Source organism: Bos indicus x Bos taurus, chromosome 6 (assembly GCF_003369695.1).
Source record: "Bos indicus x Bos taurus breed Angus x Brahman F1 hybrid chromosome 6, Bos_hybrid_MaternalHap_v2.0, whole genome shotgun sequence".
In the NCBI taxonomy this organism is placed as follows: domain Eukaryota; kingdom Metazoa; phylum Chordata; class Mammalia; order Artiodactyla; family Bovidae; genus Bos; species Bos indicus x Bos taurus.
Genome location: NC_040081.1, coordinates 100,957,596 through 100,980,725, shown reverse-complemented (window position 1 = coordinate 100,980,725; position 23,130 = coordinate 100,957,596). Strand labels below are relative to the sequence as shown.

The window sequence follows — 23,130 nt, the reverse complement described above, 5'->3', positions numbered from 1 at the left end:
GTCATCTTCCCACAGCGCACCAGTTCCTGGATATACACAGTGATAAAGGCTGGGTGTAGCAGGGTTGGAATTTTCTCTCCCAAGAGGACAGCATGAGATGTTGGCACCTGTTTAGAGTGCGCTTTTCTATTTTGAGGAGTTCCAGATGGGAAGAGTTGGATAAAAATGTAGGAACCTAGTGCATGGAACAAGGAAGTCCCCAGAGGTAGAAAAATCTGACTAAAGGGTGAACTTCCCCTATAGTTACTCCTCCTATCTGCTCTCTGTCAGCAATTGGATTTTGATCATCTGAGAACTAAATGCAAATAGAAGGGTTTAAATGGGAACCAGAACTCAAGAAACAAAACCACAACCTCTATGAAGAGGGAAAAAAAAAAGGTTTAAATGTTTGGAGCTCCATCTTCTGGTCATGAAATAAGATAAAATTGAAATGAGAAGTGAAGTGAAAGTTGCTCAGTCGTGTCTGACTCTTTGCGACTCCATGAACTATACAGCCCATTGAATTCTTCAGGCCAGAATACTGGAGTGGGTAGCTGTTCCCTTCTCCAGGGGATCTTCCCAACCCAGGGATGGAACCCAGGTCTCTCACATTACAGTCGTATTCTTTACCAGCTGAGCCACCAGGGAAGCCCTGAGATGTGATGTTGATCATAAATGCTAAAATGTATCAATAGTAACTGTGCTAAATGTATTGTCTCATTTATCTGTTATGTCAAACAAATTGCAAGCTCAGGAACCCAGAAATTAAGGTTCTTCATGATGTGGCTCCAACTTCCTGTTTCATCCCCATTCATTCATCCATTTTAACAAGCGTGTACTTGAGCTTACAGGTAATCGGTACTGGTCGGACTCCGTGGGAAGTGCCAAACTATGTCTTCAGTCTTGGCACTTGCTTAAGGAATGATTCTTTTATTTGCATACCATCAAAAAACACATCGGCTGTTTTACATGTAGTGTAAACTGCACCAAGAGTACATGGCTAATGCTTCTCTTCCCAAATTAAAGTTTGACAGAAATGGGTCAGTTTTCCTCTGGCACCCCAGACATAATACATTCTTCCTCCCTCCAGCAGCTACAGTTGTAGGTTTGTGGATGCTGTTTAAGCTGTGATAGATATGTAAATGCATGTTTGGTACTTCTTGTGAATTTGAGTAAGGACCAATGTGTGTATGAGTGTTTTTTTTTTTTACAAAACATAGTAAAATACTGTCCCTCTGTATGCAGTTGCCTACTACCCCAAGATGCAACACGTAACATTTAATAATATTTAGCCTGTCTCCTTTTTAGGCTTGTCTGTAGAATTATAAGCAATGCTTACAAAGATTCTTACACTTATGGGTGTTTCTCTAGAGGAGATACTGAGAAGCGGGATTATTGGGCCACGCGGTATGTCTGTTTTTGGTTTGATAGACACTAATCATTGCCCTCTGAAGTGGCAGTTGTAATGAAAGGGCTGTTTTCCCACATTTCTCTGTCCGTACACCTGCCGACACTTGATATAGTCAAACTCTTTATCTTTTTGGTCATTCCGATAGCTAAGCACTGGTATTTTATTATTGTTTTCACTTTTATTTTCTGCTTATTATTTAATGCTTATTGACTGTTTTGTCTTTTCTTCTGGGAATAGCATTTTATTCTTTCTTTCTTTTTTTATATAAATAGTTTATTTACTCTAAACAGCAACACAGACAAACGCCATATAAACACAAAGGAAGTGATGCGGAAACGCGACGCTGGCTGGCTGGGGCTCTGGGGCTCTGGGGGCGGGCAGCTCTGCTTTCCCGGGTCATGCGGCCAGCGGGAGGCTAAGTGCAGCTCTGGGAACACGCTCCTCAGGACTCATCCAAGTATAAAAGTTTATAATTTTACAGCAGTTGAAATACTGACATCAATATTAAAATAAAAGCAAGTTTTACATAACAATCAAAAATACAAAAGACTGAAGGAAGAGACCCTGTATGAAAAACTGGGCGATTCAGCAAGTCGAGACTGTACCAGTGGCGGAAATGGAAAATGGCACCCGCCCACCCTTCCCAGGTGACCAGTAATTGTAGAGCAACGTTAGATTTGCAAAAATGTTGTAAACAAGTTCTTGCCAAACCAATCCCTTCCTTTTACGATGCCACAGGTCGCTGCTTATGAGGGAGCAAACTTATTGGCTTGTGCTCGAATCCTTTTCTCCTATTCCACTCTGTTTTGGCAGTAGATCGTGTAGGCCTCTGCTTGAGCTGGGTCTTGGATATTTGGTTCGTTTAGAAGTTCCTGTATTCCTAATAAGATCTGCTTGATGGTGATGGCTGGCCGCCAGTCCTTGTCCTCCTCCAGGATGGACAGGCACACTGTGCCTGAGGGGTACACGTTTGGGTGGAACAGCGGCGGTTCAAACTTGCATTTTGGTGGTGAGGATGGGTAATCGTCTTTGAACAGCATCTGTAGTTTAAACAAGCCTCCTTCCCATGGGGTCCCCTTCTTCCCAGGAATGGCGCACTCCCAATTCATGAGGTTCATTGTGCCGTCAGGGTTCTTTGTTGGGACAGCCACGAAACCAAACGGGTGGTCTTTTCTCCAAGCTTTCCTCTCCTGGGCGAGTCTGCTGAGGGCGATCCCAGCCATGTTCGCGTCCCTTGGGCGGCCTGGCGAGGAGTACTAGGCGGCGGCGGCAGCGAGGGTGGCGGAGTCTGCGTTCCCTTTGTCTCGGGACTCAGCATTTTATTCTTTCTGTGCGTCTATCCATTACCCATTTTTACTGGACTGTTTTGTGTATGTTGAATATATAGGAATTCTTGGTATATTAAGGATTATTGTTTGCTATATATGTGGAATTTTTTCTGTATTATTGCTCCTCTATTTCATTTTACTTTATTTTTTATGAAAGTATAGATGGCATCACTGACTCAATGGACATGATTTTGAGCAAACTCAGGGAGCTAGTGAAGGACAGGGAAGACCGGCATGCTACAGTTCATGGGGTCATAAAGAGTCGGGCACAACTTAGCGGCTGAACAACAACAAATAGTTGACACGTAATATTGTGTTTGTTTCAGGTGTACAATATAGTGGCTTGACACTTACTTACATTATGAACTGGTCACCACTATGAATCTAGTTCGGAGAAGGCAATGGCACCCCACTCCAGTACTCTTGCCTGGAAAATCCCACGGACGGAGGAGCCTGGTAGGCTGCAGTCCATGGGGTCGCTATGAGTCGGATTCGACTGAGTGACTTCACTTTCACTTTTCACTTTCCTGCATTGGAGAAGGAAATGGTAACCCACTCCAGTGTTCTTGCCTGGAGAATCCCAGGGACAGGGGAGCCTGGTGGGTGAATCTAGTTACCATCTGTCATCATACAAAGTTATTACAATATTATTGGCTATATTCTCTATGCTGTATATTACATCCCTTTGACTTATTTATTTTATGACTGGAAGTTTGTATCTCTTAACCTCCTTCACCTATTTGTCTGTTCCTCCATGCCCTCTTTCCCTGTGACAACCACCAGTTTGCTCTATGTATGAGTCTGCTTCTGTTCTGTTTTGCTTGTTCATTTGTTTGTTTTTTAGATTACACATATAAGTTATACACAGAGTTTTTGTCTTTCTCTGACTTATTTCACTTAGCATAGTACCCTCAAGCTCCATCCATATTGTTGCAAATGGAAAGATTTCATTCTTTTTTATAGTTGAGTAATATTTCATTGTATTCCTTAAAAAAAAAAAAAACAGTGCCAGTGGTATTATTTATAATGCATAAGTATTTATTTTGGCTTCCCTGCTGGCTCAGACAGTAAAGAATCCACCTGCCATGCAGAAGACCTGGGTTTGATCCCTGGGTCAGGAAGATCCTCTGGAGAATGGGATGGCAACCCACTCCAGTATTCTTGCCTGGAGAATCCTATGGACAGAGGAGCCTGGCAGGCTACAGTCTAAGGTGTCTCAGAGAGTTGGATATGACTAACCATGACTTTCAAGTTTTTATTTATCAATCTGAATCATCAATCTTTTCCTGGTATATATTTGTTCTATATTCTCATGCATGCGTGCATGCATGCTCAGTCACTTAAGTATAAGGAGCTCTTTTAGTCTCTGACAAGAAAGCTGTAAAAGAAACAAAGACCTTCCTTTCAGGGCGTTTATATTCTAGTGGGAAGAAACAAGATATAGAATGTTACACAAATAAAATATTTCAGATGATGCCAAGTGTTATGGAGAATAGGGAGTGGCTGGGTAGGCTGGGGGGAATGTTAGTTACACAGAGTGGAGAGAGAAGAGCCCTTCATTGTGGTGATATTGAACAGACATTTGAATGGGTCGGAGAGAGCCATGCAGCACTCAGGTCAAGGGAACTGCCACTGCAGAACCTCAAAGGTGAGGGTACGAAAGGTTTTGTCCTTTAGTACCACCAAGATGACAGGCGTAGCTAGAGTGGGGTTAAAAAGTGGGGTTAAAAAGCCTCTACCACCAAGGCTTATGGTAGAGGATGAGGTTGGAGAGGTAGACCCACATCATACAAGGTCTTGCAGGCCATTGCATGTGCTTTGAATTTTACCCCAAGTGAGATAGAAAGAAGCCATTGGAGGACTTTAATGAGAATAGTGACATAATCTAATTTATGTTTTAAAAGTATCACCATAGCTGCTTATGAAATCAGTTATCAAATAAGGATTGAAATGAGACTAACTGCAGAAATTCAAGTTAGAGATTAATTGTCAAATGCTCTTGATTGGTTTAATAAAATAAAGACTGAGAATTGACCCCTGGATTTGGCAATGGGGAGTTTACTGTGGAGTGTGTACTCAACTTAACAGGTAATAAAGAGCCTTTGAAGATTTTATAGGGAAGTGATATCATCAGCACTGTAGTTTATGAAGATCTGTTCATTGGTAAATGGGAAGGATTAGATTAAGTGAAAAAAAAAAAAAAAAAAAACCTGAGGATAGAGAGACATTTTAGGTGCCCATTTTATTGAAAGATTATGGGATAGCAAAGAGAAAGGACATTTTAGAGTCTGGAGTGAAAGAACTGGACAATTGAAGGAGTACAAGGTAAGATCAAGACAGAAGAGTCAAAGGCAAAGTTTTTGAAATTGTGTGACTAGAAAACTCAGAGTTCCATTAACAGAGCTTGGACTGTCAGGAACGGAAGATGATGCCTTTAATTTCATGTATCATGACTTTGCTTTGAAGTTCTACACATCTAGGTTCATTTCAGTGTTCCCGTTTATGCATTTACTTAGAGTTATTTACTTGGGCTTTCCAGGTGGCACTAGTAGTAGAGAATCCTCCTGCCATTGCAGGAGATGCAGGAGACCTGGGTTCCATCCCTGGGTTGGGAAGATCCCCTGGAGAAGGGCATGGCAACCCACTCCAGTATTCTTGCCTGAAAGATTCAATGGACAGAGGAGCCTGGTGGGCTACATTCCGTAGGGCTGCAAAGAGCTGGACACGACTGAGCACACATTTATTTATTTGGAAGTGCTGGGTCTTAGCCACTGGATCACCAGGGAAGTCCCTCAGTACTCAACTTTGAATTGTTTTGCAGTCCCCTATCAGCAGTGCCTGCTTTGAGACTTCAGAGGCATCTGGTAAACCACGATCTTCTGACTTGCAGAAGGTCTTTTCACATCCTTGGAGGCCTTGGCAATTGAATCCTACTCTTCTTCCTAGTGTAAACCTTTGTTACTTTACTCTGTAGTCCATATTGTTGATTCACATGGAATGGGAGCCTCGCAGAATATGCCTTATTTTCCTTGGATTGTGTGTTAATTTTGAAGTCTGTCTGTGTGCTAAGTTTTGGTGAACATATCCTTCAGAATGGAAATGTCAGTCCAGAAGATAAAAGAGAGATAAAAGTTGAAGATTGAAAGGTGGAAGTCATATGCTCTCCAACTGGATAAGAATCCCAAGGGAAAGAATGTAAAAAGAGAAGACTGTTAATTACAGATGCTGAAAGAAATCTATGTAGAAAGAAAGTTAATTTGAAAAATTGATGGGGTGGTAGGAGAAGATGTACATTTAAAAGCTATTGAGATCTTTAAAAAAAAATGATTTTAAGATTTATATATTTGGCCATACCAGGTCTTAGTGAGGCAGGCAGATCGTCAGTCTTCTTTGTAACATGAAGGATCTTTTAGTTTCGACATGCAGGATCTTTAGTTGCAGCATGCGAACTCTTAGTTGTGGCCTATAGGATCTAGTTCCCTGACCAGGGATCGAACCTGGGCCCCCTGTATTGGAAGTGCAGAGTCTTAGCCACTGGACCACCAGGGAAGTCCCCAAACTGTTGATATCTTAAATGTTCTCACAACAAGAAAGAAATGATAAATAATTATGTGGTAGAGGTGTTAGCTAATGCTATGATGGTAATCATTTTGCAATATATAAATTTATCAAATCAACACGTCATATACCTTAAACTTATACAATGTTACATTGTCAACTATGTCTCAATTTAAAACGTGTTTTAAAAAATTGAAAAAAAAGAGAAAGTAAGGAGGAAAAACAAAAGCCATTAAAAAATTTCTCAAAAAAGAAAATGTTTTCTTTAGTTGGTCACCATAATAGTAGTCTAGGGAAGACATAGAGACAAGGTTTGTGAGGCCTACAGGATCAATATAGAGGAAGAATGGGAAGAACTCCAAGAACTGGGGAAAATTGGGAAACGGGAAACGATGGGAGGGGATGGAGTGGGTGTTGGAGTGAACAGGGATGAGGAGATCAGTGAGAAGTTCCTAACTGTGGGTGTGGCTTTGGACTTTGAAGACCACAGGTGGCTTTTAAAAAAAAATAAAATCCCTTTGATTTTAGGATACTATGGTAATGTGATATACTGTCAATTTAATAAGATCTTTTCAAGAGAAAATATGACAGCACTTTAATTGTACAGATTGATTGTAAGATGTATCAAAATTCCAAGCCCATTAAAGTGGAGAGAATGTGTCTTTGAATAGCAGGAATACTGAATTCATGTTTAAATCTTTTGCTATGTTGTGCTGTGATACAGCACACCCTCTTACCTCATGTTGTTATTGAAACTTCAGTAAAGATATATGATCACGGCTATAATGTGATTAGATCTTAAGGGATTAGTGTTTTGGGGAAATTAGTGTTTTGGAATATATTCTATACTGAGTCAGCGTGGATTAAACCTAAGGAAAGACAAAGATGCCACTTAAGAATTCAGCAGGAGCAAGAAATCCGAGGAAGTGACTCAGAGTAATGGAAGTTCCTTTATTGTTCATGAAAGTATTAGGGATGAGGTGGGTTTTCCATCATATACAAGATAGGGATTCTTTGCATTTTAATTCACATAGTGTATATAAAAATATGTGGAAATAGAAGGGGGTGGTGTCTATTTTGGGAACATCCAGCTTGTAAACATATGGATCACAACACACTTAAAGAAGAAAAGAAGAAATGGAGATGAGAAAAGTAATCATCGAAGAAGTAGAAGAAAATAATTTTAGATTATTTCTAACACTTCAGTAACTAAATCTGGACTGGTTAAGATGTCATCAAATCCTCTGACCTTTAAGAGTTGCTCTTGTCCTGTAATGCAATTACCTACTCCCTCTCTCTCTTTAGAAAAAATTTTATAAGAAGTTAATTGTCTCCAGAAAGCTTTTCCTTAACTCAGAAGAATGTTGACTTTGTGCTTTTGGGGGATGAAATGAATGTGTCTTTTTATCTTCCATGTAAACCTAACTAGATCATAAGTTTCCAAACTGACCAAATTTTGTGGAAGTTGGAAGAGGAGGACAGTCATCACCTCATTCTCTGAGACCATGTAATGATGAATCCCATTGCAACATCTTTCAGAACCACGTGGGATTCCTCCTTTGTGCATTTACTCTATTGTGCATGTTCGTTGTGTGGGTTTGTGTGTGTGTTGCATTTTCACTCTTAAGACTATTAGTTCTCTTTGAAACTCGACATCCAGGGTAAGCCATGGATGGAAAGTATGGACTTACCCAGCTATTTGCATAATGAGCCCTTCTCGTCAGCAGGGCTCTTTCTATTTCCTAATTCTCTTTCTGCTACACAGCAAGGGGAACATTAGGATACAGAGCTTGAAAAAGAGCTCCATGTTGCACAACAAAGTGATATTTTAGTTTTATATGCCAAAATAGAGCATATAGTGTCAACGATTCCTTGGTTCAGAAATTTGTAAAATCTTAATATATACTTATTATCTAAATATAGTTGTATATTTAGTTGAAAATTGTTGAAGACTGTATATAAAATAATATGTATACATCTCAACATAGTGCACATTTGAACTCAAGAAACATTGTACTAAACTTTCAAGGTTATCAGTTTATCTTTTAAATTTCCTATGAAATTCAGAGTATTCTTTTTTAAAAAAAACATATATATATATATAAACATATATTTATTTATGTATTTATTTGGCTGCCCTGGGTCTTAGTTGAGGCATGCTGGGGTCTTTTAGTCATGTCATGTGGGATCTAGTCCCCTGACCTGGGATTTGAACCCAGGCCCCCTGCATTGGAGCATGGGATCTTAACCATTAGACCACCAGGAAAGTCCCGGAATTTTCTTGCTAGTTTCAATTGTGGAAGAATCAAAAGTTTTTCCAAGTTTTATGGAGTTTCGCATCACTACAGATTGAATTTTTATCTTCATATTAAAGTATGAAGAACTTCAGATGTTTCCCAAATATATCATGTTTTCACTGTAACCTTAACCTTCTAATCAGTTTCTATTCTTGAAAGCTAAGGGGTTTCAAGTAAATACTTGTTAGAAAGGGAAACAAAAAAGCACATTGCTCTAATAATAAGGAGCTTCAGGTGTTGGCTTTGTGGACCTGGCATACAGATTTAAATCTCTCTGGGATTTATATTTGACCTAATGTGTATTCATAACTATTTTAGCTGTAGCAACATGACTTTCATTTTGCATACCTAATAAGGCTAAGTGATGAGTCAGACTAATGATACTACTTTATGCTTCTTTAGCATCTTTCATCTACAGCTTACTATATACTTTGTAAACATTAATTAAACATCACAACACACCTTGGAGGAAAGGTAAGTATTATTATCCTTCTATGTGGAAACAGATATAGAGGGCTTAGGTGAGGCAAATACTAAGTATATAGAACTGAGTTCTATAGGATAAGGCGCCAGTAAAGCTTCTTGGTGGATACAGAGAGAAGCATGGGTGTAATTACCACACAGTTACCAAAGTTTATGGGGGAGGAGAATGTGAGTTTCTGGAGGCCCAGAACCCTTTTTGAAATTACTTTCGGAGATTACGTATTAAACTAAAGCTCCTGGTTAGAATGGTGTGTATCACCTGGTACCTAGACTTATCTTTTTCTGATGAAGTGGAAAATCAGGTCAGGATTACTGCAGCGTGCTTGAACTTAATAACTCAAGTAGAATCATAGCATCTGGGTGTACTAGCGCAGCCCAGCTTTCAAATGAGCTGATGATCTGCTTCTCCCATAAGTAGATTCAAAGTATTCTTATTGTGTGACCTAATTTTTGGCTTGAGAATCAAATCACCCATAACTATCACGGTTAGTTTGAAAGCTTTGTTTCTGTATCCCAAAATGATATAAATGGGTATTGGGGCCGCAGTTTCCAGGTAACTTGGGTGATTTGTAGAGCTGGCATATTAGTTGTAAATTTCATTCAATTGCTGATAACACAGATAGGAATTTAACAGGATGGGCTTTTGTCTTTTTTTTTCTTTTATAAAGGAAGGCTGAAGAGAGATACCCCCAGGCTTTAAATGGGGCATCTAAAGTGGGAGTAAGGACCAGGCTCTTTCTGCTATTTCTCCACCGTCGATAGCGTGTGGTTCCCATCACCAAGGTTGTGTTAAGGTCTAAGATAGTTGCTAGGGTTTGAGACATCACATATATGTTCTAGGAAGGACAAAAAGGCACACTCTAGCTGTCTGCCTTAAGGATTTTTCTCTAAAGGTCCACTTATTGTTCTTCAACCGTCCCAAGTTGCAGGAGAGGTCAGCAAATGTAGTCATTTAGCTGGACACACCACTGCTTGGAATAAAGTCAAAGTTCTATTATTAAGGGAAACCCTGGTGGCTCAGATAGTAAAGAATCCTCCTGCAATGTGGAAGACCTGGGTTCGATCCCTGGCTTGGGAAGATCCCTGGCAAAGGGCATGGCAGCCCACTCCAGTGTTCTTGCCTGGAGAATCCCCATGGACAGAGGAGCCTGGTGGTCTACAGTCGATGGGGTTGCAAAGAGTAGGACACGACTGAGCAACTAAGCACGTATGTTAGATAGGTGACAAGTGGTTTATAGCAAGAAACCAAAATCAATTATTTAAGCAAAAACAAAACAATCCTCTCTGGACAAGTGAATTATCTGGGTAGCCTTTTGTCTAGTTCATATCGTCTCAACAACCTACCCGTTTTCACTGCATTTCGTGATCTGGAGACACCGCCTATGGGTGTGTATGTACGGCCCTGGCAAGAAAGTAACCGAAACAACCAGTGCATCAGCAGAATCGTTTGGAAATGTTCTTGCTGAATTCCTCCCCGCCCTCCCTTTGGTCATGAACTCAAGTCTGGGTTCCCGGTGTGCTTACAACTCAGCTGCCTCTGATCCACGTTAGGCCGAGCCAGCGTAGAGTAAATGTCCCCTTTAATGTTTGATTACAACCACCTGAGATAGAGCCACTTTTCCTTTTGTGCTGCTTTCTGCACTGTGTCTTCTATGAGTGTGTCTGTCTCTCTGTGTGTTATCCTGAGGTCCAGCTATTCCACACTCTCCAGACACTGGTTGGGAGGAGTTTGAAAGCACAGGTGGCAGCTAACTTGCTGGAAAGGAATGTTTCACTTCAAATTCTGATTGCAAAAGGGTGTGGACGTGCTCAGTTGCTGTCATGAAGGATTCTTTGTGACCTGTTGGACTGTAGCCCACTAGGCTTCTCTATCCGTGGGATTTTTCAGGCAAGAATACTGGAATGAGTTGCTGTTTCCTTCTCCAGGGATCTTCCCGACCCAGGGATCAAACCCATGTCTCCTGTGTCTCCTGCATTGCAGGCAAATTCTTTACCACTGAGCCACTAGGGAAGCCTCCAAAGGGTGTGACCATCCAGTAGTAATTTTTTTTCCATCCCTTTCTCCCTCCTTTCCTTCCTCTTTGTCTCCCTTTCTCTTTCTTGCTCTTTCCTTCCTTGCTGCCTCTCCGGGAATGCTTCAGAGCTACTTTCCAAGCAAATTTTGGTTATGCAACAGTATTATTGACTAGAATGGCCAGGCTGAGCTTAGACCTTACTCATCTTATAGCTGAAAGTTTGTACTCTTTTACCATTTTCTCCCCATTTTCTACAATTACCCTAGCTCCTGGTAGCTAGTATTCTACTCTTTGTTTCTATGCTACTGCTACTGCTAAGTCACTTCAGTTGTGTCCAACTCTGTGCAACACCACAGACGGCAGCCCACCAGGCTCCCCTGTCCCTGGCATTCTCCAGGCAAAGAATACTGGAGTGGGTTGCCATTTCCTTCTCCAATGCATGAAAGTGAAAAGTGAAAGTGAAGTCGCTCAGTTGTGTCCGACCCTCAGCGACCCCATGGACTGCAGCCTACCAGGCTCCTCTGTCCATGGAATTTTCCAAGCAAGAGTACTGGAGTGGGTTGCCATTGCCTTCTCCTTGTTTCTATGAATTTGACTTAAAAGAAAAAGATTCCACATGTAAGTGATACCATGCTATTTGGCTTATTTCACTTTGTCATTCTTTGACTTATTTTATTTAGCATAATGCCCTCCAAAACCATCCATGATGTTGCAAGTGACAGGATCTCTTTTGATTTTTTTTTTAAGGTCAAATAGTATTCCAGTGTGTGTGTATGTGTGTGTGTGTGTTGTCGTGCATGCATGCTAAATCGATTCTGTCATGTCTGACTCTTTGTAACCCTATGGACTGTAGCCCACCAGGCTTCTCCGTCCAAGGGATTCTGCAGGCAAGAATACTGGAGTGGGTTGCCATATTCTCCTCCAGGGGATCTTCCTGACCCAGAGATTAGTCTCTTATGTCTCCTGCACTGGCAACCAAGTTCTTTACCACTAGTGCCATCTGGGAAGTCCGTGTGTGTGTGTGTGTGTGTGTGTGTGTGTCACATCTGATTTATTCATTAATTCACTGATGGACACCTAAGTTGTTTCCATATCCCAGTGCCATCATAAATAATGCTACAATGAACATGTGAGTACAGATAATCTCTTCAATATTCTGTTCTCATTTCCTTTGTATATACACTCAGAAGTGGAATTGCTCATCAAATGGTAGTTCTGTTTCTAATTTTTTTGAGGAAATCCGTGTTGTTTACCATGGTGGTCACACCAATTTGCATTCCTGCAACAGGTGCACAAGGATTCTCTTTTCTCTGAATCCTCAGCAACACTTCTTATTTGTGGTCTTTTTGATATAGCCATTCTGACAGGTGTGAGATGACATCTCATCATGGTCTTCATTTGCATTTCCCTGATAATCAGTGAGTTGGAGGATCTTTCTACATATCATTTGGCCACTTGTGTATCTTTGGAAAATGTCTACTCAGTCCCTCTGCCCATTTTTTTTTTTTTTTCCTGCCATGGAGCTGAGTGAGATATTTATGTATTTAGAATATTAACCCCTTATCAGATATATGATTTGAAAATAGTTCCTGTCATCCACAGGTTGTCTTTCATTTTTGGTGGTTTTCTTTGCTGTGCAGAAGCTTTTAGTTTGATATTGTCCCACTTGCTCATTTTTGCTTTTCTAACATTTGCTTTTGGTGTCAAATAAAAATCATTGCCAAGACCCATGTTGAGGAACTTACCCCCAACATGTATTTTCTTTTAGGAGCTTTACAGTTTCAAGCCTTAAATTTAAATATTTAATTCATTTTGAGTCTATTCTGGTGTATGGTAGAAGACAGTGGTGCAGTTTTTTTCTTTTGCATGAAGCTGGTCCTTTTCCCAACACCATTTATTGAAGAGATTATCCCTTGTCGTTTGTATATTCTTATCTTCTTTGTCATGCTTTAATTGACCAAATATGCATGGGTTTATTTCTGGGCTCTCTATTCTGTTTCATTGACCTATGTGTCCATTTTTATGCCAATACTGTACCATTATGATTACTATAGCTTTGTAATATAGTTTGGAAGTATATTGTGTGTATGATGTTTCCAGTAAGTATGATGCATCCAGCTTTGTTTTTCTGCCTCAAGATTGCTTTGTCTGTTTGGGGTCTTTTGCACTTCCGTACAAATTTTAGGATTATTTTTTCTTTTTCTGAGGGGGAAAAAAAAAGATGTTGGAATTAAAAAGGTTTTATTGGAATATAGTTGTTTTACAATGTTGTGTTAGTTTCAGATATATAACAAAGTGAATTTGTTATACGTATACACATATTGTATCTACTCTTTATAAGATTCTTTTCCCTTATGTAACATTACAGAGTATTGAGTAGAGTTCCTTGTGCTATACAGACATTTGAATTTTGATAGGATTGCATTGGACATATAGATCAATTTGGGTGGTTAAGTGAAAGTGAAGTCACTCAGTCATGTCCAACTCTTTGCGACCCCATGGACTGTACCAAGCTCCTCCATTAGTGGGTTTCTCCAGGCAAGAGTACTGGAGTGGGTTGCCATTTCCTTCTCCAGGAGATCTTCCCAACCCAGGGATTGAACCCAGGTCTCCTGCATTGTAGGCAGACGCTTTTACTGTCTGAGCCACCAGGAAGGGATATTTTAAAAATATATAAGCTCTTTCAACCCATAGCCATGGGATATCTTTCCATTTGTGTCTTCTTTGGTTAGAGAAATTCTTTCATCAGCATCTTATAGATTTCTGCATACAGATCTTTTATATTGTTGGTTAAGTTTAACCCTAAGTATTTTATTCTTGATACAATTGTAAATAAGATTGTTTTCTTAATTTATCTTTCTGATAGTGTATTACTAGTGTAACGAAATGTATGTCACTGATTTTTGAATGCTGAGACTTTACTGAATTTTTTATGAGTTTTAGAAAGATGATAGACATGTGACGTGATATCTCATTGTGATTTTGATTTTCATTTCCTTGATGATTAGTGATGTTGAGTACCTTTTCATATACCTGCTTGCCATTCATATATCTTTTTGGAATAATGTTTAGTCAGGTCATTTGTTCATTTTTAAATTGGGTTATTTATTTTCTTGCTGTTGAGCTGTATGAATCAGTTGTGATTCTTTGTAGTTGGGTGTGACCTTTAAAGGGCTTCCCAAGTGGCTCAGTGGTAAAAAAAATCCACCTGCCAATGCAGGATACATAGGTTCCATCCTTGGGTGGGCAAGATCTCTTGAAGAAGGAGATGGCAACCCACTTCAGTATTCTTGCCTGGAAAATCCCATGGACAGAAGGAACCTGGTGGGCTACAGTCCATGGGGTTGCAAAAAAGAGTGATCTTTAAAAAGTAAGTATTCAATTCCATATTTGAACTAAATGTTTGGTCAGGTGGACGTTGATTTAAGATGAGAAGGTAGTTTAGATGTAATTCTGAAATAGTACTTATTTAAGTGTTTCACAAATATGCAGAGCTTTATAATTTTACTCTGAGTGCCACTTGGGTGCTCCACAACTTCATCTGTGTAGAAGCACAGGTAGGGGCTGAAGAAAGTGGAGTTTATTTGTAGAGAAAAAGGGCAGTGAAGGCTGAGGAAAAGTGATGCCTGGAGATCAGCAGGCCCCTCCAACGGTAGCTAACATGAATACACTGTGTGTGTTCTCAGTTGCTCAGTCATGTCAGACTCTTTGTGACTCCATGAAGGTGTTAATGATTGGTGAGTAAAGGCACATTTATGATGGCCATGAAAAACTCCAGCCTTTACACCATCTGAAGGCCTCTCAGAGATGCAGTCCATTGGGTCTGCCCCGGGGCCTAAACAGTTGCAGTGCAGTCTGTGCTCTGAGTCCTACTGAAAGAGCCAAGGAGCCTGGACTGTGCCTTCCTTTGGCACCAAGACTGGCCATTCAGTACAGGCTTCTGTAGTCCCTTGCCAAATTCACTGAGGTGGAAACCATCAGAGTCACTTTGATGCTTTTAAGAGTCTTACAGGCATTGATATAGGAAATAAGCCAGTGCATGGGGGAACTGAAATGTGTTAGCAGTGGTTTTTTTCAGTGGAGTCACAAAGTATGTGAGTTTTAGAAGTTTGAAGTTCTGGTTTTGAGTCCTGTTTATGTAGACTACAGCTGTGGAACTTCCCAAAACATATTTCACTGCTTGGAGTGTTTGTTTGTCTTGAAGTGGGAATAATAGTTTTTGATTATTAAGTTTTGAGGATAAATGAAATAGTACGTGAAAAGGAGTTATAAAGCTTAAAGAGCTATGTTAATAAAGCATAATAAGGAGAGTGCATGTTTTGTGGTAAAAGGAGAGGTAAGTGAGTTCTGACATTTTTAGCTAGTTATTTGCAGGATAGGAAACACAGCTGGCTTATCCCAAAGTTGATGAAGCACGAGCTTGTTGTTGTTCAGTCGCTCAGCTGAGTCAGACTCTTTGAGACCCCATGGGCTGCAGCACGCCAGTTTCCTCTGTCCTTTATTCTATCTCCAGGAGTCTGCTCAGATTCATGTCCATTGAGTCGATGATGCTATCTAACCGTCTCATCCTCTGCTGCCCCCTTCTCCTTTTGCCTTAGCCCTCAAGCATCTCCCTCAGTCTCTCCAAAATATATTAGTCATCGTTGGAAAAATATAAATTTGTTGAATTTCCTTATGCTTCTTTTACAGCTTAATGTTTTAAAATTATAATTTGAAAGGGATTTGGGAGTATTGCATTCTTTAAAAGTCCTTAGAATTTCTTTAAGAAAAACTCACAAAATACATTCTACTTAGGTTCTTATACCTCTTCTTGTCTTGAAAAGTACTGGGGTGAAGGAAGCCTTTAAAGGTGTGTTTTGTGTCAAACACTTTGTACAGAACTCATAAAGGCTATTTTTTGTTCTTTACAATACAGGCAGATATCAGATATAAAATGACTTAGTACAATGTTTCCTCGTAAAATTCAAAATGTGAAAAAGTGAAAGTTGCTCAGTCACATCTGACTCTTTGCGATCCCATGAACTATACAGTCCATGGAATTCTCCAGGCCAGAATACTGGAGTGGGTGGTCATTCCCTTCTCCAGGGGATCTTCCTAACCCGGGGATCAAACCCATGTCTCCCTCATTGCTGGCAAATTCTTTACCAACTGAGCTATCAGGGAAGCCCAAAATGCAAAATAAATAATCCTTAATATTGAATTTTGATATGTGACAGAAACTTGAAAATCTTTCAGGTTTGAGGCCTGGTTTCTAAGTGGTTTTTTAGATGTATCTTGGTCTCCCTCTACCGGTAGCTGAGGTAAACTGAACCAAAACCTGGGGGATGAAAGCTCCATTCTTTGAATCAAAAATAGTTCTGAACATCTAAGTCTTCAATTTAAACGGCTAGAAAGTGTGTCATTAATCCAGGTTTGAGCATTTCTTAAATGCTAAGTGTTGTTGTTGTTACTTGAACTCTTCTTGTGTTTATTTTTGGTGGTGGTCGTGTGTATGTGTTATACTCTTTTCCATGAGATGCAGAGTCCTATGTCTATTTATAAATTATAGGTTCTTGGTGCTTTATGCAATATCTTCTAGTATAAATTCTGCAAAGATTTTGGCTAATTATTTGGCTAAAACTTGAGATTACTCTGGTGGACACTTTTTTTTGATAGAAATTAATATATTGCAAAAAAAACTTTACTAAACTTGATTCTGATCAAACTTCTAGATCCAACTACCAACTTACAGGCAATTCATAGGACAGAGGGTTTACTGGTGGCTCAGCGGTAAAGAATACCTCTGCAATGCAGGAGACACGGGAGATGTGACTTTGATCCCTGGGTCGGGAAGATCCCCTGGAGAAGAAAAAGGCAACCCATCCCAGTATTCTTGCCTGGGAAATCCCACGGGCAGAGGAGCCTGGTGGGCTACAGTCCATGGGCTCTCAAAGAGTCAGAGATGACCTAATGACTACATAGCGACAATGTAGGACAGAAGAGCATGTTAGATAGTTGACAGGACATGTTTGATATTATTAAGGAATTAGCGTTCCGAAGAATAACAAGGAGAGATAAGAAAGCCTTCCTCAGTGATCAATGCAAAGAAATAGAGGAAAACAACAGAATGGGAAAGACTAGAGACCTCTTCAAGAAAACTAAGGATACCAAGGGAACATTTCATGCAAAGATGGGCTTGATAAAGCCAGAAATGGTATGGACCTAACAGAAGCAGAAGATATTAAGAAGAGGTGGCAAGAATACACGGAAGAACTGTACAAAAAAGATCTTCACAACCCAGATAATCACGATAGTATGATCACTCACCTAGAGCCAGACATCCTGGAATGTGAAGTCAAGTGGGCCTTAGGAAGCATCACTACGAACAAAGCCAGTGGAGGAGATGGAATTCCAGTTAAGCTATTTCAAATCCTGAAAGATGATGCTGTGAAAGTGCTGCACTCAATATGCCAGCAAATTTGGGAAACTCAGCAGTGGCCACAGGAGTGAAAAAGTCAGTTTTCATTCCAATCCCAAAGAAAGGCAATGCCAAAGAGCGCTCAAACTACTTCACAGTTGCACTCATCTCACACTAGTAAAGTAATGCTCAAAATTCTCCAAGCCAGGCTTCAGCAATATGTGAACCATGAACTTCCAGATATTCAAGCTGGTTTTAGGAAAGGCAGAGGAACCAGAGATCAAATTGCCAACTCCGCTGGATCATCGAATAATCAAGATAGTGGAAGAAAAACATCTATTTCTGCTTTGTTGACTATGCCAAAGCCTTTGACTGTGTGGATCACAATAAACTGTGGAAAATTCTGAAAGAGATGGGAATACCAGACCACCTGACCTGCCTCTTGAGAAACCTGTATGCAGGTCAGGAAGCAACAGTTAGAACTGGACATGGAACAACAGACTAGTTCCAAATAGGAAAAGGAGTACATCAAAGCTGTATATTGTCACCCTGCTTATTTAACTTATATGCAGAGTACATCATGAGAAATGCTGGGCTGGATGAAGCACAAGCTGGAATCAAGATTTCTGGGAGAAATATCAATAACCTCAGATATGCAGATGACACCACCCTTATGGCAGAAAGTGAAGAGGAACTAAAAAGCCTCTTGATGAAAGTGAAAGAGGAGAGTGAAAAAGTTGGCTTAAAGCTCAACATTTGGAAAACTAAGATCATGGCATCTGGTCCCATCACCTCATGGCAAATAGATGGGGAAACAGTGGAAACAGTGTCAGACTTTTATTTTTTTTGGACTCCAAAATCACTGCAGATGGTGATTGCAGCCATGAAATTAAAAGACGCTTACTCCTTGGAAGGAAAGTTATGACCAACCTAGATAGCATATTCAAAAGCAGAGATATTACTTTGCCAACAAAGGTCCGTCTAGTCAAGGCTATGGTTTTTCCACTGGTCATGTATGGATGTCAGAGTTTGACTGTGAAGAAAGCTGAGAACTGAAGAATTGATGCTTTTGAACTGTGATGTTGGAGAAGACTCTTGAGAGTCCCTTGGACTGCAAGGAGATCCAATCAGTCCATCCTAAAGGAGACATTCCTGGGTGTTCATTGGAAGGACTGATGCTGAGGCTGAAACTCCAATACTTTGGCCACCTCACGCGAAGAGGTGACTCATTGGAAAAGACTCTGATGCTGGGAGAGATTGGGGGCAGGAGGAGAAGGGGACAACAAAGGATGAGATGGCTGGATGGCATCACCGACTCGATGCACATGAGTTTGGGTGAACTCTGGGAGTTGATGTTGGACAGTGAGGCCTGGCGTGCTGCGATTCATGGGGTCGCAAAGAGTCGGACACGACTGAGCAACTGAACTGACCTATTTTTAGGTGTGATAATAGTATTAGAGGTCTGTTTAAAGACAAGTTGTTGTCTTTTAAGGATTTCCACTGAAATATTTACAGATGAAATCATATGATATCTGGGACCTGCTTCAATATAGTGGAAAGGATGGAACGGATGGAGGTGGGGATATGGCAGAATTGGTCTTGGGCTTATACTTGTTGGCACGAGAGGCATACCTGGGAACTCACTGTATCATTCTATCTACATTTGAGTGTGTTTGAAATTCTCCATAATAAAACAGTAATATTGATACAGTGCCTTTAGTAACAGCTGTGTAAATGAATATAGGCTGTCAGACTACTAAAACCATTCCCTTCACCCTCCTCAACCCAACATAAGCTAACCTTGAACTTCATTTTGTGTTGAAGATACATGCTAAACTTCTTAGGGCAGCCCTGAGAAGTCAGGCTCAGACCAAACTGAGCCTTGAGTTCTTGAACTATTAGGAAATTGGGTTGATGTATCTGGACCCTAATTCCAGATTAAATCAAAGGGGACCTTATACTAAAGGTCAAGGGTGGGGATCCTTTGGGAAGAGACAATGCGGTTATCTCCTATTACCCAATTCCTTGAGATAGTGGCAAGATCAATTAAGGATTTGCAAGCAAAGGCTTTATAAACAGTTATTACACCTAAAACATGTCAGGCATTTTAAAGTTAGAATAGTGGCAGGTTGGGGTGACAAAGAACGACACTGACTGACTTTGGTATTCACATTACACTTAGCTTCAGGGTTTAAGAGGGCCTTCCCTGATAGCTCAGTTGGTAAAGAATCTGCCTGCAATGCAGCAGACCCCGGTTCGATCCCTGGGTTGGGAAGACCCCCTGGAGAAGAGAAAGGCTATGCACTCCAGTATTCTGGCCTGGAGAACTCCATGGACTGTATTGTCTATGGGGTCACAAAGAGTCAGACATGACTGAATGACTTTCACTTCACTCAGGGTTTAAAATTTGCCTATATATCTCTCAGATTTCCTTGGTGGCTTAGATGGTAAAGAATCTGCCTGCTGCCTGCAATTCTGATAGGTTTGATTCCTGGGTCAGGAAGATCCCCTGAAGAAGGGAATGGCAACCCGCTCCAATATTCTTGCCTGGAGAATCCCATGGACAGGAGAGTTTGGTGGGCTACAGTCCATGGGGTTGCCAGAGTTGGACATGACTGAGCAACTAACACACTCACATACATATCCCTCTCCAGCCATCTTCCCTCCTCCTCCCACCTGACCCTAACCTCAGCACATGTGGGAAACCCCTCCCCTTCTTGTTCCAAGGAGGCTGAGTACAGCTTGCCTACCTAGTGTTTCACTGGATTTCCCTACATGAACACACTGTTTATGTAGACCCAGGATGCTGCCAACCTGCCAGGCTTGCATTGTTGTTCTTCTGATGTAATGTTCCCTCTCCCTGCCCACAAACACACAGGACTAAGCCTCACTGCACCCTAAGGTCAGTCTGAAATAAGGCATGATCCTTTGCACATTTTAAGTTAAATTATTTCCCCTTGGAAACCCCAAGTTAAGCCCCGACCACTTCCTAATCTCACACCTACCGATTTCATAATTCATTCAACAAATAGCCTGCTGCTGCTGCTGCTAAGTCGCTTCAGTTGTGTCCGACTCTGTACGACCCCATAGATGGCAGCCCACCAGGCTCCCCTGTCCCTGGGATTCTCCAGGCAAGAACACTGGAGTTGGTTGCCTGTTCCTTCTCCAATGCATGAAAGTGAAAAGTGAAAGTGAAGTTGCTCAGTCGTGTCCGACTCTCAGCGACCCCATGGACTGCAGCCCACCAGGCTCCTCTGTCCATGGGATTTTCCAGGCAAGAGTACTGGAGTGGGGTGCCATTGCCTTCTCCGAACAAATAGCCTACTGATTGCCTGATATATGTTAGGCTCAGAGCTAGGTAATGCAGATAGAAAGGTAAGCAAAAAAAAAAAAAAATAAAAGAGAACAGGTCCTTGTCTTCACTGCGTTTGCAGACTAGTGAGTTTTAATGATCTAAGTGTTTGCTGAAGGTAGAAACATAGAGGAGACAGAGCAGTAGGCAGGAAATGTCTTCCACACCAGCTCAGGCTAGCTTCCTACCCCTGCCTCTCTCGGTCTAGTTCCCTTTGTCTAGTGGTGGTAGTTTAGTCGCTAAGTTGTGTCCCACTCTTGTGACCCCATGGACTGTAGCCCATCAGGCTGTCCATGGGGTTTCCCAGGCAAGAATACTGGAGTGGCTTGCCATTTCCTTCTCCATTCCTTTGTAGGGGCAGCTTTTTTTTTTCTCACCACTGGAATTGTTCTGGACCATTTCATGACTCATAATCCAGGACATACTCCAAGGACCCAGAGAGAGAATATTTTTCTACAAACTCCTTTAAATCTACTTTCTTAAATCCCCGTTTCTTGCCAGGATTAACCTCTTCCCAGGAAACTTAGAAAAAAGTAGAATTTCAAGATAGGTGATCAAAACTTTGCAAGTTAGAATAAAAGAAGCATGTGGAGGCAAGTCTCAACCTTTTGTAAGAAAGAATTTTCTAACAATTTTTCACGTTCAAAATGAAGGGAGTCACCTTGTGATGCTGTCCTTGGAAACGCAACCAGGTAGGATGACTATTTTGCCAAGGCTGTGAAAACTCCTGTTTAATTGCTAAAAATTTCTTTGAACAGTGAAAGTGGGAACACTGAAGGCACTGTAGTATCTGGAAAGGAGAGGAATATCCGGTCAGAGGTGTTTTCCATTTATAGCTTGTATGTAAGATGTTGTGTTGTTGTTGTTTAGTCACTAGGTCGTGTGACTAGTGACTCTTTTGCGACCCCATGGACTGTATTCCACCAGGCTCCTCTGTTCATGGGATTCTCCAGGCAAGAATACTGGAGTGGTTTGCCCTTTCCTTCTCCAGGGGATCTTCCCAACCCAGGGTTCCATCCCAGGTCTCCTGCACTGGCAGGCAGATTCTTTAGCACTGAGACACCAAGGAAGCCCGTATATAGGATGGGTGTAGACAGAAGGTTAGGCATCAGGATTACCATGTGTCAGTGGGTAGGGTACTGGCCCTAGACTGGGAGCAGTGGTGAACCCATCTACCACAGGGCCTACATCCTCAGTAGAGACTTGAGCAGAATCTGTATGGAGAGCTTTTTTTTTTTAACTGCAGCTTCCAAAGTGTTGATATCTTCTGGGGGGTCTGAAGACATCTAGGGTAGTTTGAGTCATCTCTTAGGCCATTCTCAAGGGGATGGCCCTGGCTATGTTGCCAGTTATAGAGTTTGACACACCAAGTTGACGTACTGCTTAGGTCTAGATCCTCTTGAAACACAGCCACCGCCACTACCACCACCAATCATTGTGTTAGATAATGCTGGGTTACAAACAACTGTGAAACCCTAGTGACCTATGACAACAAAATTTGCGTTTCACTTTACACTACGTGCTCACTACAGATTGGCGGAAGTTTGCTCAAGTCTCCTCCTCTGGAATCCATGCTGATGAAATTTGTTGTTCCTTGTTCAGTCGCTCAGTCACGTCCAACTGTTTGAGACCCTGTGGATGGCAGCCTGCCAGGCTTCCCTGTCCTTCACTGTCTCCCGGAGTTTGCTCAAACTCATGTCCATTGAGTTGATGATGCCATCCAACTTTAGCATAGTCAGTGAAGCAGAAATAAATGTTTTCCTGGAATTCCCTTCCTTTTTCTATGCTGATGGAACAGCTCCCATCTGGAACTTTGTCAGCTACCATGGTTGAGGGAGTAAGAGAATATAAACATTGTTTACCAGCTCTTAAAATTTCCTATTGAAATTGGATGTTTGGTTTCTGAGTTGTGATTAAGATGGTATTTTGACCATATTAGATTTGAGATCCCAGAAAACCTGGGTCCAGTCTCCCACTAGCAATTTTCTTTACCAGATCCTGAAAAAAAAGTATTTGAAGAAAATAATAAGAATCCTAAACAGAAACAGACTTGCAGACATAGAAAACAAGTTTGTGGTGACTGAGGGGGAGGAGGGGGTGGGGAAGGGATAAATTAGGAGTTTGGGATTAGCACATAAACTACTTTTCATAAACTAGATAAACAATAAGATCCCACTGAATAGCAAGGGCTTCCCAGGTGGTGCTACTGGTAAAGAACCCACTTGCCAATGCAGGAGACAAGAGATGCAGGTTCAGTTCTTGGGTCAGGAAGATCCCCTGGAGGAGGCCAGGGCAGCCCACTCCAGTATT

The 23,130-nt window shown here is 41.2% G+C and overlaps 1 protein-coding gene, 1 non-coding gene and 1 pseudogene across 3 annotated transcripts in view; 1 reads left to right on the top strand and 2 right to left on the bottom strand.

Annotated features, from left to right (window-relative positions):
* Positions 1 to 23,130, top strand: part of MAPK10 (mitogen-activated protein kinase 10) — a 652,453-nt gene that overhangs the window by 79,127 nt on the left and 550,196 nt on the right. The gene's annotated exons all lie outside the window — the stretch shown is intronic.
* On the bottom strand, positions 1,845 to 2,697 carry LOC113894480 (annotated as a pseudogene). The gene has a single exon (XR_003511600.1). The product of XR_003511600.1 is annotated as an SUMO-conjugating enzyme UBC9-B pseudogene (transcript).
* On the bottom strand, positions 6,195 to 6,267 carry TRNAG-UCC. The gene has a single exon. It is a non-coding gene; the product is annotated as a tRNA-Gly (tRNA).